The 12,488-nt window shown below is 34.5% G+C and overlaps 1 pseudogene; it reads right to left on the bottom strand.

Annotated features, from left to right (window-relative positions):
• Positions 1-362: 362 nt before the first annotated feature.
• LOC149557972 (DNA replication licensing factor MCM3 homolog 1-like) lies at positions 363-5,228 on the bottom strand (annotated as a pseudogene).
• Between the last annotated feature and the right edge of the window lie 7,260 nt (positions 5,229-12,488).

Raw genomic sequence — 12,488 nt, 5'->3', positions numbered from 1 at the left:
CAGTATCCCAATGTTTTTAAGTTCCATTCCATTATAAGTGAGCTATTTGTGCATAGTAAACAACTTTTCCCTACCTCAGAGAATCGTTTCAATATTATGATACATGTAAACACTATATCCATTGTGACACATATTTGAGGGAAATGAGAATAATTTAAGATACAAGATAGATAAACAGTCATTACCCAAACTGTATATTAAATTGATTATGTACCAAAAACCATGCTATTAATTCACTCCCTAATATGTCTAGTTGATGTACCCAGCAAAGGAGCTAGCTATTAGCACATCACAAATTGCAGTTTCCCAATCATGTGTAAAAAGAATGAGATGATTAGAGGTATGAGAATAGGATAATAACATCACAATTCAATTTTAATAGGTGTTGTGAGACATGAAGTGAAGATATCAGCTGGAAATTCAGCACTCTGAGGAAGAATCTCATCTGCTCCACAAGCCACAAGTAATATCCAATCCTTCATTGCGACTGCAAAAGAAATACCAGAACCCAAGTCTTGATGTTGCACATCAACCAAAGACACTATCAAGAAATATATTATATATACTCAAACAAACAATTAACTTATAAAGGGGCATATGTATCTGTTTGGATTAATACTCAAACAAATAATTAACAAACAAAGCTTCTTTACCTCTTCAACAATAGGATCAAGCTGCAGCCTATATTGAGCCTACATACGGAAAGACAGTATTTACATCACTGGTTCTAATATGCACATTTTACATCATTGTTGAGGCCTGTTCAAACCTCTAAGAGGCACCATGTGTACCTTGTACATCTGTCACTGGAGGTTGATGCTTTGCAAGAATGTTAGCTACACATTAAAAAAGAAAAATAATTATTCAATTGATAGGCTTAACCATCACCAAACTACATAAAATTGCTCGTTACTACAAAATTGCAAATGATTTGGGTGTGCATCAGTGTGAAATAAGCAACAGTAAAACTCATTCGAAAGACAAGTTTATTTCCCAAGAAACTGTTATACGTGTTGTCTCTTATGTACTATTAAAAATAATTAAGTTCCAGACTTATATAGTGAAAGCTACAACCATACATGTCATTAAAGAAAAAAGGAAAATTGCATACAGCTGTAAAGAATTAACACTTGATGTAATCTACATTATCCAGTGTATCTCTCCCAATGTTCATACCTTATTACTTCCTTACACCCCAACACCATGTTCGACAATAACTACCAAATAGAGTGCTTTATCTTATTCTTACTACATCGACATCCTCACACTAAGCATGTGATAAATCCCTCTTGCTTGAGATGCATGAGAACAATATAGATGATAGTTGGTTCAGGAAATTGATTTAATCAAAAAGAAGTTAGAACCATTGATTTGCATCATGTTAAATGAGAAAACTCAAATGTTACTGATGCCAACTAAAGAAAGAAATTATATCAATGTCTAGCAGAAATAACTAGAAATAGATTAAAAGTAGCGGAATGTATACAGGTACAATAGCAAGGGAATGAAGAAAAATAGCTATAGTCATGGGGAAAAGTGGGCTTAATTGAAGCATGGGGTGAACCTGAGAAGATTAATTGCTAAGCCAGTGCAATGATAAATAGAAAGGTAAGGGAAGAGCCTAGAAAATAGTAGAAACAAAAAAGGCCACTCTAAATGGGTGTGTGTATAATAGTAGTGATGTGACCTTTTCATATATTTCCCCATTGCAAATGGGGACCCCATCGCTTGCTTACTAGTCTGGTCATTTTAGGCTTAGTTGTGGTAGTTGCTTTGGCCTTGTTTTGGCCTCTAGGTCCTCTCCTTAGGAAGTGAGTGAGTCGTTAACCCACATTCTAAGATTCATCAAGGATTAGAAGAAAATGGTAGAAAGTATCAAGAAAATCACCAAGGAATTTGTTAACAAGTTTCCCACAAAGTATCATGGAGAGGCTCATGGAAATGTAGAAATTGTGAACCAAGTCAAACTCAAAGCATGAGTAGCAGTGGAAATTCCTTCAGTTTGTAAGTCAAGTGGGATAGAAAGATGCAAATGTTAAAGACAAAAGTGTTTAAGAATCTTATATAGAACAAGGGAATGCTTAAGAATTCTTGCACATTCAATTGAAAAATCAAGTTAAGTTCCAGAAAAATGAATGTCTTAGGCAAAAACCTTCCACATTTCTGGCTCATTTCCTAAAATTTGGTCAAGCTAAGAAGCATTTCCAGCTCCCCTTCTAAATTCCAACCTCCTTGAGAGCCCACTTCCAGCTCCTTGTCCAATTTCTGACCTTAGTATTGCATTTCGAGCTTGTGTATGAAATTCTGGTCTTTCTCCTCAACCATTTCTAGCTCCATCACTAGAATCCACCTAAGGAATAAGAGGAAAATTTAAAGTATAGAGATTTGAAGTTAAAACAACAAATTTTGAGTTTATAGTTCAAGTTTTAAAAAGCGAAACATGAAATTTTCATGTTTCAACAAAGAGGTGAAGATTTTATAGGCAGAATGTGGAAGGTTTATGTAAAGTTGTTTGCTCATTTCTAGCTCTAAGCTAAAATTGACCTCTGTGAGGAGCATTTCCAGCTCTCTTGTGGAATTCAAACCTTGAGGGAAGCATTATAGTTTAAGATAAAGTAATGAAGTCAAGTTGAAGTCCAATTCAAGATGAAGGCAGCATTGAGAGTGGTATGAGGTGACAACGGTTGTTACTGTCTGTTGCTCCATAACCTCATGTATAGACATATGGTATTGATCGCTCATCTTGTCAAATTCATCAATGCAAATATCATGGTCTACTAAAACCATTGCTCCAGCTTCCAGCCTATGTTCACCTAAATTAATTTAAACTAATTAGCCAAGAACAAACAAATATTTTCACAAAACCATCCAGTCTTTGACCAATGAAATAATGTCAAAGTGGTCATCATCAAAGCATATGGCATGACAAACTAGGCCTCTTAACAGCAACAAACGTATAGATAATAGTCAAGCACATACATAAAATCAAAATCTCTAAAAACTAATTACCTGTCTCTTGGTCAGAGGTGACAGTGACTGTCAAACCAACACTAGAAGACCCTCATCCTGTAGTTGATATTGCCAGGGAAGCAATATTCATGATGGCTCCCAGGAGTTGGGATTTGGCAACAGAAGGATCACCAACCATCGTCATGTTTATATCCCTGCAACGAAATTTGCAGAGATGCATGAGCTCAACAACCATTAGAAAGAGAAGTATATAGAAGTATGAAATTAAGGGTTTTACCCTCTCAAATGAGTTCCATTCTTTAGATTCTTCTCAACACCCCCTAGTAGTTGCAATACAACAACTTTCTTTATCCAAGTATGCCCATAGATTGAAGGTGCAAGTGACTCTTCCAGTAGACTAAATGTATCCTACTTATTCCCTATTTTCTTGATGGTTTTTATGTCATCACCTGTAAAAATAGGGGTATTTATCTCTTTATTGAGCTGAAACACATTATTGGCAACAATAACAGTCCTGCATTAAATGGAATGCTAAATATGTCAAACATGCCTGAATTGGAAAAAGGTTCCAAACCAAAAAGGGGCAACCATGAATGAATTGTGCCACTTGTGACTGATTATTCAAAAGGCAAGGTACCTGAAGACACCATTGACATTACCTTTGCTTTTGCCAGGAATTGCCTTGTAAATTCCCAACACTGTTATACAATCTCCAAGCTTGCAAGTGTCAACAGATCATCCTCTACAATAATATCTACTGATCTAGGTATCTGACCAGGAGCAGAGTTCTAAGGTACTTCTTGCATAGATATTGTCTGATGGTCTCTATACTTGCACAGACCAAACTTAGTAACTAAGAGATTCCCTTGATCATCCTGTCATAACATTAGCAAATTAACTTGCATTAATCCCTTAAAATTGTATGCAATCAATAGCTGCTACAAAAAATATTACCCTGTGAAAAAACACTAGAAATATTATGGCAGAAATGTATGGAATACTTACTCGTGTAGGATAAATAGACCTTGTGGGTAGGCCAGTTGTTGATGTTATATCTCGATATTCATGAGCTTGAAATTCTCCATTGATAGGGCAATAATGGACACTTTTAACAACCTTCGGGCTTACTAAAGAACCTATTGGTCATAAATAGGCAACTTTTATCACATAAATGCCCCAGAAGAAGTGATCTTAGTCACAAAATTAAACAGGTATAAAACCTACAATCCTACGACAAAAACACAACTAAAAAGTTGGTCTTGACAATTGAACCAAATGAGAACATATCAAAAATCTAGTGATGTTGTTATGTTAAGAAATTAGTTAATCATACATTGTAGAATCCCTGGGGTGAGGTAAAATAATTTAAGACACCAAATCATGTGCAAGGAAATTATCACACAACCTGACAGTGATCAGAATTTTTCTTCATCCAGTCACAAATTCAACAACATAAAATAGACAAAAGAAAAAGATGGAATGCAATGTTTTAAACATCCTTCTCGTACCCTAGTATCTAGAACTCCAATCTTCTAACACAATTACAAGTGAACTCTATTTGTTGTTTTAACACCTTTTTTTACTATTCACTCAAAGGTATCAATTCTTTACATAACAATGTATATAGTCATAACCAACAGATAAGGATAATAAAGGGCATCTGATGTTCATCAATCTATCAAGCATTTTTAAACTAATTTAAATAGGGGGATCATTCTTGTGGCAATATATACATACATTTAGTGACAATACTCTCAACGCTAACCATGGTGCCAAGAAATGGAGAAAGGAGCTCTCGAGGAGTAAGCTTGTGAAAGCCAAAATGACCTTGAAAACCAACTTGAATTTTTTGGTCTTCGTGTAGTTACTTGGGATCCACATTTCTTGTAACCTCCCCTAGTGCATCAGATAAGGGCTTAATGTACTCACTGGGACTCCTTATCACCCTGCGAGCTAAATCATGGCTGAAATTCCTTAGATCAGCCATGCCTATAAGCAGGCGATGGCAACCTTGAGTGATCATGCCTCTAATCTTGTCAATGTACACACTTTGCCCCACCTGCAAAATGTTGCCACAAACATGTTAAAAGGCTATGTCATACATTAATGGCTTCTACCATAGTACATTTGACTAGTAAATTTTTTAAAAGGCTGATGAGATGAAATGAGAGGAGAGCAAAGAATAAATTTACATCTTGGTCTAGAAAGTCGATGAAAGTGTGCTTGTGTGCCAAACTGGCTTCCTCATTGATATCCATCACCGGCAATGTAGCTTCCTACAATGGGAAAATGAGATTCTACAAACTATCAATCCAAACCTCACTTACAAACACCAAAATAGTACTAAACTGAAACAATATATAGCCATCATAAGTTGTGTAGAGTAAGTAGAGCTAGCCATCATAATTTGAAGAATAAGTAGAGCTAGCCATCATAATTTGAAGAATTTAATATATATGATTAATGTTGAAAGAAGTGTATAAATAAAAGAGAGAGAATTGATCTAAATGAAAGAATTTAGAATACACAAGTATTAAGTTATCTTGTGTATAAAACACAAGATGTAGATTGCTCATACAACCATATATGAAACTTACTTCTATTTCCATCGTTGGCTCAAGTTTGGGATCTGGCACTTTTGAATACCATACAGGGTCTTCCTCCTAAAACAAACAAAACAATCAAATAGGTCTTACAAACTGCGGGCGTTTGTTGATTACAAGCATCACAGATAAATAATTTAATAAAGCAATCATTCCTAATAGCAAGTTGAAGCATTGGATGCTAATAAGTTATAACCACCTCCAATATCTTAACAAACAGCCTCATTGCTTCTGTGGAAGCCATATTTCCAAGCCCGTTCCAGCTTTAGAAAGAAACCCAATATAGTAATTATAAATTCTTATTGAACTGTGGAATAAAGTGAAAATGACCAATGTTCATGAATGTTAGTTTGGCCATGGTGAAGAATAATCATATCAATGACCTTTTCAGAAATATCAAGTCCCCTCAAAATGAAGTTCAAATAAATGTGAAAGTGTACAACCGAATAGAAGAGGAAGATAAAATTCTCTGATATATAAATAAGTCTCCACTCAGATATGTGAATACAATCCATCAGATATTTACATGAAAAAATGAAGTGTCCTGCTCTACCCAAACTAAACTTTGTCATGCCTGTACACTGATACTAGTGAGTCATTCCAAACATCTTCCCTGGATTTCTGTGAGGATAGCATCAAGAGTTTTGTTGGTAGACATAAAATACATTTTAGTCAAAAAACCAAAGCAAAATGTGAAAACAAAAGAGCATGCCAAAAAGTTCATTCTCATTATCATAACTTTAGGCTACATGTATCACTATAGCATTGTAAAAGACTTCGATACTTTTTTTGCACACGATGATTGACGTAGAGACAACTAGATTCTTAACATGACAAAAGGGAGATATTTAAATACAACACAATTAAAGTCACTGCTCCATTTTTTTTATATTTATAAATGCTCCATGGTCAAATATTTTTCATGAAAACAAGAATAAGAGAAGCACCCGTTTTACCCAAAATTTAAACTGTGTCATGCTCATATCAATGTGATACTAAGGAAAGTCATTCTTGGAATTCTGTGAGGATAGCATGGAGAGATTTTTTGGTGGACAGAAAAAACTTGAAGTCAAAATTCCAACTTCAATGTAAAAAACAAGCTGTGCTAAAACAAACTCATTCTTATTAATATACCTTTCAGTTACAATTAGCACTATATTATTTGGTAAGACTTTACATTTTCCCACACAATAATAAACCAAGAGATGATTAGATTCTTTACATGACAAAATGGTGTGATTCTGGAAGGACAGGAGTGTATCTACATAAATGAACTATTCGTTAGTTCAGCTACTTGTAAAAAGGTCAATTAGTTGACAAGATTCACAGCCACATCACATCAATTTGGCATGAAATTCCCCTTTGGAATCTTGCAAAGCCAATTCTTCTCATTTAGCTTATTAATTATTCAAAACTTCTAATCTTGATTTATGAAAAGTATGGAAGTAAACCAAATCTTTGCAGATGAAACTTATTAACCAAAGTCATATTAATAATATCATTTTAATATATATATCTTACAAAAGCATATTCAAATGAAGTGACTTCTTTTAATTCAACTTATTTACTGTTCAAAACTTTTATTCTTAAAAACACCCTTGTAAAAAGTTTGGTAGTAAACCGAATCTTTCCAAATGAAACTTATTAGCCAAAGCCATATCAATAATATCAGTTTAATATATTTATCTCACAAGGAGATTCAAAAGCATTACATCTTGATAACTAGGATGCAATGTGTTCATAACTTAACAACGTATGTAGAGTAATTGCAATTTGTAGATTTACTAAAATTTGAAATCAAATAAGCAAGAAAAGTATTCACCTTGTCCATTTGCTATGCTCAATTGGATTCCAGCTATGAGGTTTAGAAATATTACAATGTCCTGCAGTTGCCTGTAAACAAGAGTGAATCTGTTACAAAAACAATGACAATAGAAGAGAACAAAAAAGTCTTTGGTCCCTAAAACCTTGGGTAGAATAATTATCATGTTCATGCATAAGCTACAAACATGAACTCTTTATCCTTGCAAACATATTGAAAATTTTGTAGCTAAGATTTTGAAAGCACTGATTACAATTTTTGAATCATATTTCAGATAAGCTCCATCACCAATCATCAGAGAGAAGAAGGCAAATATAGTGATGATATCTCAAAACTTAGCTAAAAATATCAAAACACCTAAAGACTTCATTCTTAAACACATGAATATGATATGTTTAATATGTATTTAATTCAATCTATTAAAAGGTGCAATTAAATGAAACAATTTGAACTTTTTTCAGTGTTTAATTGAAAATTATCTAGATGATTGTCACTTATAAAATTGCTTATATTAATTATTGTGCCATGTGATATGTTCAATATATTACGAACCACATAAATAGGACTGTTGTGATGTCCACGGAAGTTTTCACCTACAGTGGAAAAACAATTCCAATCAAAAATTGTATTATAACTGCATGGTAAATAGCTAACATTGTTAATTTATTCATTACTCTTTCTTAACATTTTTCTTAGAAAGCTACATTTAACTTTTTAAAATACTTGGAGAAAATAAAATCGTAACTATTAACTCCCTCATGTTAACAGTCATAAAAACTTGTATTAACTTATAATAAACTATAAGACTTCTCAAGAGCATATTGCTCCTATTTGTTCTCAACAGCAGAGCACTGCTTCCTCTTGTTTCCTTAGATCATCTCCCCTCTGGCCACCTCTTAATTCATGGCCAGATGTATGCTATGAGCTTTCAAGTAGGGTACCTATTTTAGTCCTCAAAAAATTATCAGATCTTGTATTGGTCCCTTCACACTGATCAATAGTGGCACAGACAACTTTTCTATTTCTAGTCCAGATAGTGATAATCAATGATCTTCAATTTTTTGTTCCCCGGTCTTGACCTCACTTGCTTTAGGAGTTCCCTGTTGTTTTGTATTTTAAAGTTTTTTGCTTCCCTACCTTTGTTCTTCCCCTTGGTGGTACCTTTCTTCTCTTCCAAGAACTCGCTATAGTATCCTGCAATCTCATGATTCTCATTGACCTATTCTTGGTCATCTACATATGTTAATTATATAATTCATTTTTGCTTTCCGAAATGCCTACGTTCCTTGAAATTTACAAAAATGTCAATTGTAACACACTTTGATATACACATGCAAATTTTTGACATAATATCACACTAGCTTTAAGAGAGGCTTGTAGATATAATGAATGAAACTTGTTATTTTGACCACATTTATAAGCAAAGATAGTGCACGGACTTTTACTATGGACACATATATCTCAGATTCATCTCCTTGCATAAACCCTATCTGTAGATATTTTAGAAAAGTTGCTAAATTTCTTAGTCGAGTTCACAATACTAAATGACCCTCGCAAACTTATGCTCCCAAAGGAACGAATTGGTGACATCTTCTTCATTTTGATTAAATGTTGGCACTTCTATAAAATATTTTCTTGTCTTTTCCTAAATTTTAGATACCTATTACTGAACATTTTTCCTCAAAGTCTAAGCTACGAACAAAAAGTCCAGTACAAAAAGATGCACTTAAATCAACAAATATGATATCTTGAAGAGACTTTGCAATAGCTTGCAGAACTTCCTTAGGCCATAATTCAAAGCAGATAGAGCACATACCCTAGGAAAGAATTGTACTAAACAAGCCTCTAAATGGGTAAAGTTACAAAGCATCTACTAAAATAGTAATTGTAATATCCCCTTTTTGAAATTGCCCTAAAATCACAAATTTAATTGAAATGAGGGATGTAATATATTTATAAACATAAATCCTAGTTTAGGTCCAGCAATGATGTTAGATTATATTTGAAGTATATTTCATAAGACAAATTATTTCTATTTAGGGTTAGGATCTAATCAACAAATATAGACATGTATACATATATGTCCATAATTATCTTAACCTATACATGCCTAACAATAATCATCTTATTCTAGATAAGTTATGGAATAACCAATCATTACAATTCCCACAATTAATCATATTTTGGATTCTGAGAGGAAATCCACAAAGTGTGCTCAGTTATTATTTACCCTAATTAAGTCAAAAAGCGTGCAGTACCTAACCAAGATAGCTTGTCCCTTGGCCCACAAGCATTATGAATGTTACATGATGATTCCATCCCTTAGGGTGGTCTACTCAATTCAAAGCAACCCAAGTTATACAGAAAGAATATTCAGCCCGCACTTGACCAAGACAACTCACCTCTTAGCCCAAAAGTGACAAGAACATCCACCATGATGATTTCATCCCTTCGGATAGCCTAAATAATTCCAGGGAACTTATGTCTACCACCTCTCACTAACAGATTTCTTTCCATTCCTTTGATTGTTTATTCACTTCCCAAAACCAACCATCATGGATATTGGAGAGGATAACACAGGGGTGCCTAAGGTTGTACACCATTAAGCCAAAGGATGCAAAACATCCAAAAAAGACAACTTGAACCCTTGGGCCACAAGTGGTAGGAACATCCAGCCAAGACAATTCCATCCAACTCAGAAGTATGCTTAGAGGAGATTGTTTAGATATTGAAAAAAAATTACTTGCTAAGAATGGTTGGAATTTGCTTCTAGATCTTCAGGATTAAGGGCATTGCCACTACTAGATTTGCTCCACACCAAAGCTCCTTATTAACCCACCCCAATCTGGATTTCCAAATGAATGTCACCATTTGTTTATTTTCCTTGCTTCTTTGATAGGATGCTTTCAAGATCTTCTTCGTCACACATTTTTCTTTTGCTTGGATTTTCTCTTTTTTTTTCTTTTTCTTTATCTCCAGCTTGTGTACTTGTCTTCTTTTTTCTCATATATGTTCCAACTTCAATTTATGTTTTTCCTTGAAGAAAAAGCCTTTCTTTTCAAGCTCTTCTCACTTGAAAACATGTCCATTCTCTCAATTTTCCTTGCACTTGAAACATAAACTTTATGTCCAAAAACTTTCATGGTTGTCTTTAGGTGCTTGTCTTCCTTATAGAAGGGTTTATCTCTTGATGATGTATTTTTAGAGTAACCTTTAGCCCTTGTTTCAGTAGTATCAAGTCATAGGGCTCTTAGGATTTCACCTTGGAGAGTGGTAAGATCAAAGGCAATTACAAGGCCCTTGATCAATTCCAATAGTCCCTCCATAGTAGGTATGTGAGTCTCTTTTTCACTTATTCTAGTAACCAAGACAAAAAGCTTTTGTGATTCTATCACACAGTCCTCCATGGTCCGTTCTTGCCTTAATTGGGTTAATTTTTGGAATGACTCTCCAAATGCTTTTGATCAAATATTTCAATGATTTTGTAGGTAAAGTCATCAGACAATGCTATGTTTTAATGCCCTTGTGTAAGCAAACCATGGTGCCACCAGTTGTGAGTAACCCTCTCCAAATGTATGCATCTCCTTCCATTGTGGGGCAGTATCCAATTTTTGGACCCATGAATGAGTAGTGACATTCCCTAGCCCATCAAAATCAGGAAGAGTTATTTTGCTTACTGGTTGACCCATTCCTTTCAATGGTTAATTCTTGATTTGGCCTAACAAAACTCTCTAAATGGAATGTTTCTCCTCATTTCAAGGTCAAATCTTGAATATGATTCAAATAGTTCTTCTAATTAATGATTTCGTTCATTATTTTCTTCTTCTTCTCTATCTAGCCCATTTAATGGTATAAAGGAGGGTCTACACATCCTTGACTTGACCTAAATGGTGAACTATTGTTTTCAAAATGATTAGAGCTGGAAACCCTCCCATTGGTTTGGTTGGATCTAGGATTATTATTGTTCGTATTTTGGATGGCTTGGAGAAGTAGTGTCATTCTTTCATTTTGATTCATGAGAGCTTGAGTTTTTTTTTCATGGCACTCCATGAAAACCCTCAATCTATTTGTCATTTGTCTTCCCATTCTATGTTAACCTCATAATGTTTTTTGACACTTGAGTGCCAACACACTTAATCACATTCCACATTGGAGCCGAGTACACCATGCATGCCGAGCCACAAAAAATGTCGAGTTAAGAAAGACTTCAGGTGCTGAGTGATCTTCATGTGCCAAGCAGTTTTCAAATGCCAAGTAAAGATAAGATACCAAGTGAAGTGTTAACAAGTGTCGAGCAACATAAGGTGTCGAGTGTTAACAAGTGTCAAGCAACATAAGGTGCCAAGTGTTAACAAGTGTCGAGCAACATAAGGTGCCGAGTGATACAGTTTTGTTTAGGTGTCAAGCTATCTAGGAAACAGCATGTACTAAGTATCAGCAATACTTCAGGAGCCGAGTAATTCAAATTATCAGCATAAGAGTTTGTAATTGCACAAACTATGATGCAAACAGTTTTTACAGCCGACATAAGGTAAATCTCGAAGGATTTAATGATGAGATCGAATCTTTTATTTTTCCTATGCAATCTACATGCATCAAATACGAAAAATGATGAAGGCATGCAACTAATAGAAGAAGTGCAAATAATAAGCGAAAAATGAAGATTGAATATGGATCGTAGATCCATACCTAACCCTAAATCCTCAAATGTCTTTATAAGGAAGACGAAATTTCATTGTAAAAAAAATGAGTGGACATACAAGGGTGCATAAGGAAATCTATTTTCAGAAGCAAGGGTTATCAGATCACAAAGGATCAAGATCAAAGAAAGCAAAAAAGGTGTCTGCATTCAGTAATCAAGGATTGTAATCTATCAGGTTCATTGTACCTAATACTCTCTAGCAATTGTATTAGAATGAAAATCCTATGGTGATAGGTTAGCTTAACAGCTATTTCGTAGATCCTTTAATTAGGTGATTAAATCCTTTAACAGGGTGACACTTCATGTTAAGTGTTTGTAATCCTCTAACCAGGTCACTATTGATACAGTGTAAAGCCTTTAACAGGGCAGGCCTTTAACAAGGCAAACCATC

This window comes from Cupressus sempervirens, chromosome 5 (assembly GCF_028749045.1).
Source record: "Cupressus sempervirens isolate cs-2001-9-10 chromosome 5, ASM2874904v1, whole genome shotgun sequence".
Lineage (NCBI taxonomy): Eukaryota > Viridiplantae > Streptophyta > Pinopsida > Cupressales > Cupressaceae > Cupressus > Cupressus sempervirens.
Note: the sequence above shows the minus strand (reverse complement) of the source record. Positions and strands in the feature narration are given on the sequence as shown.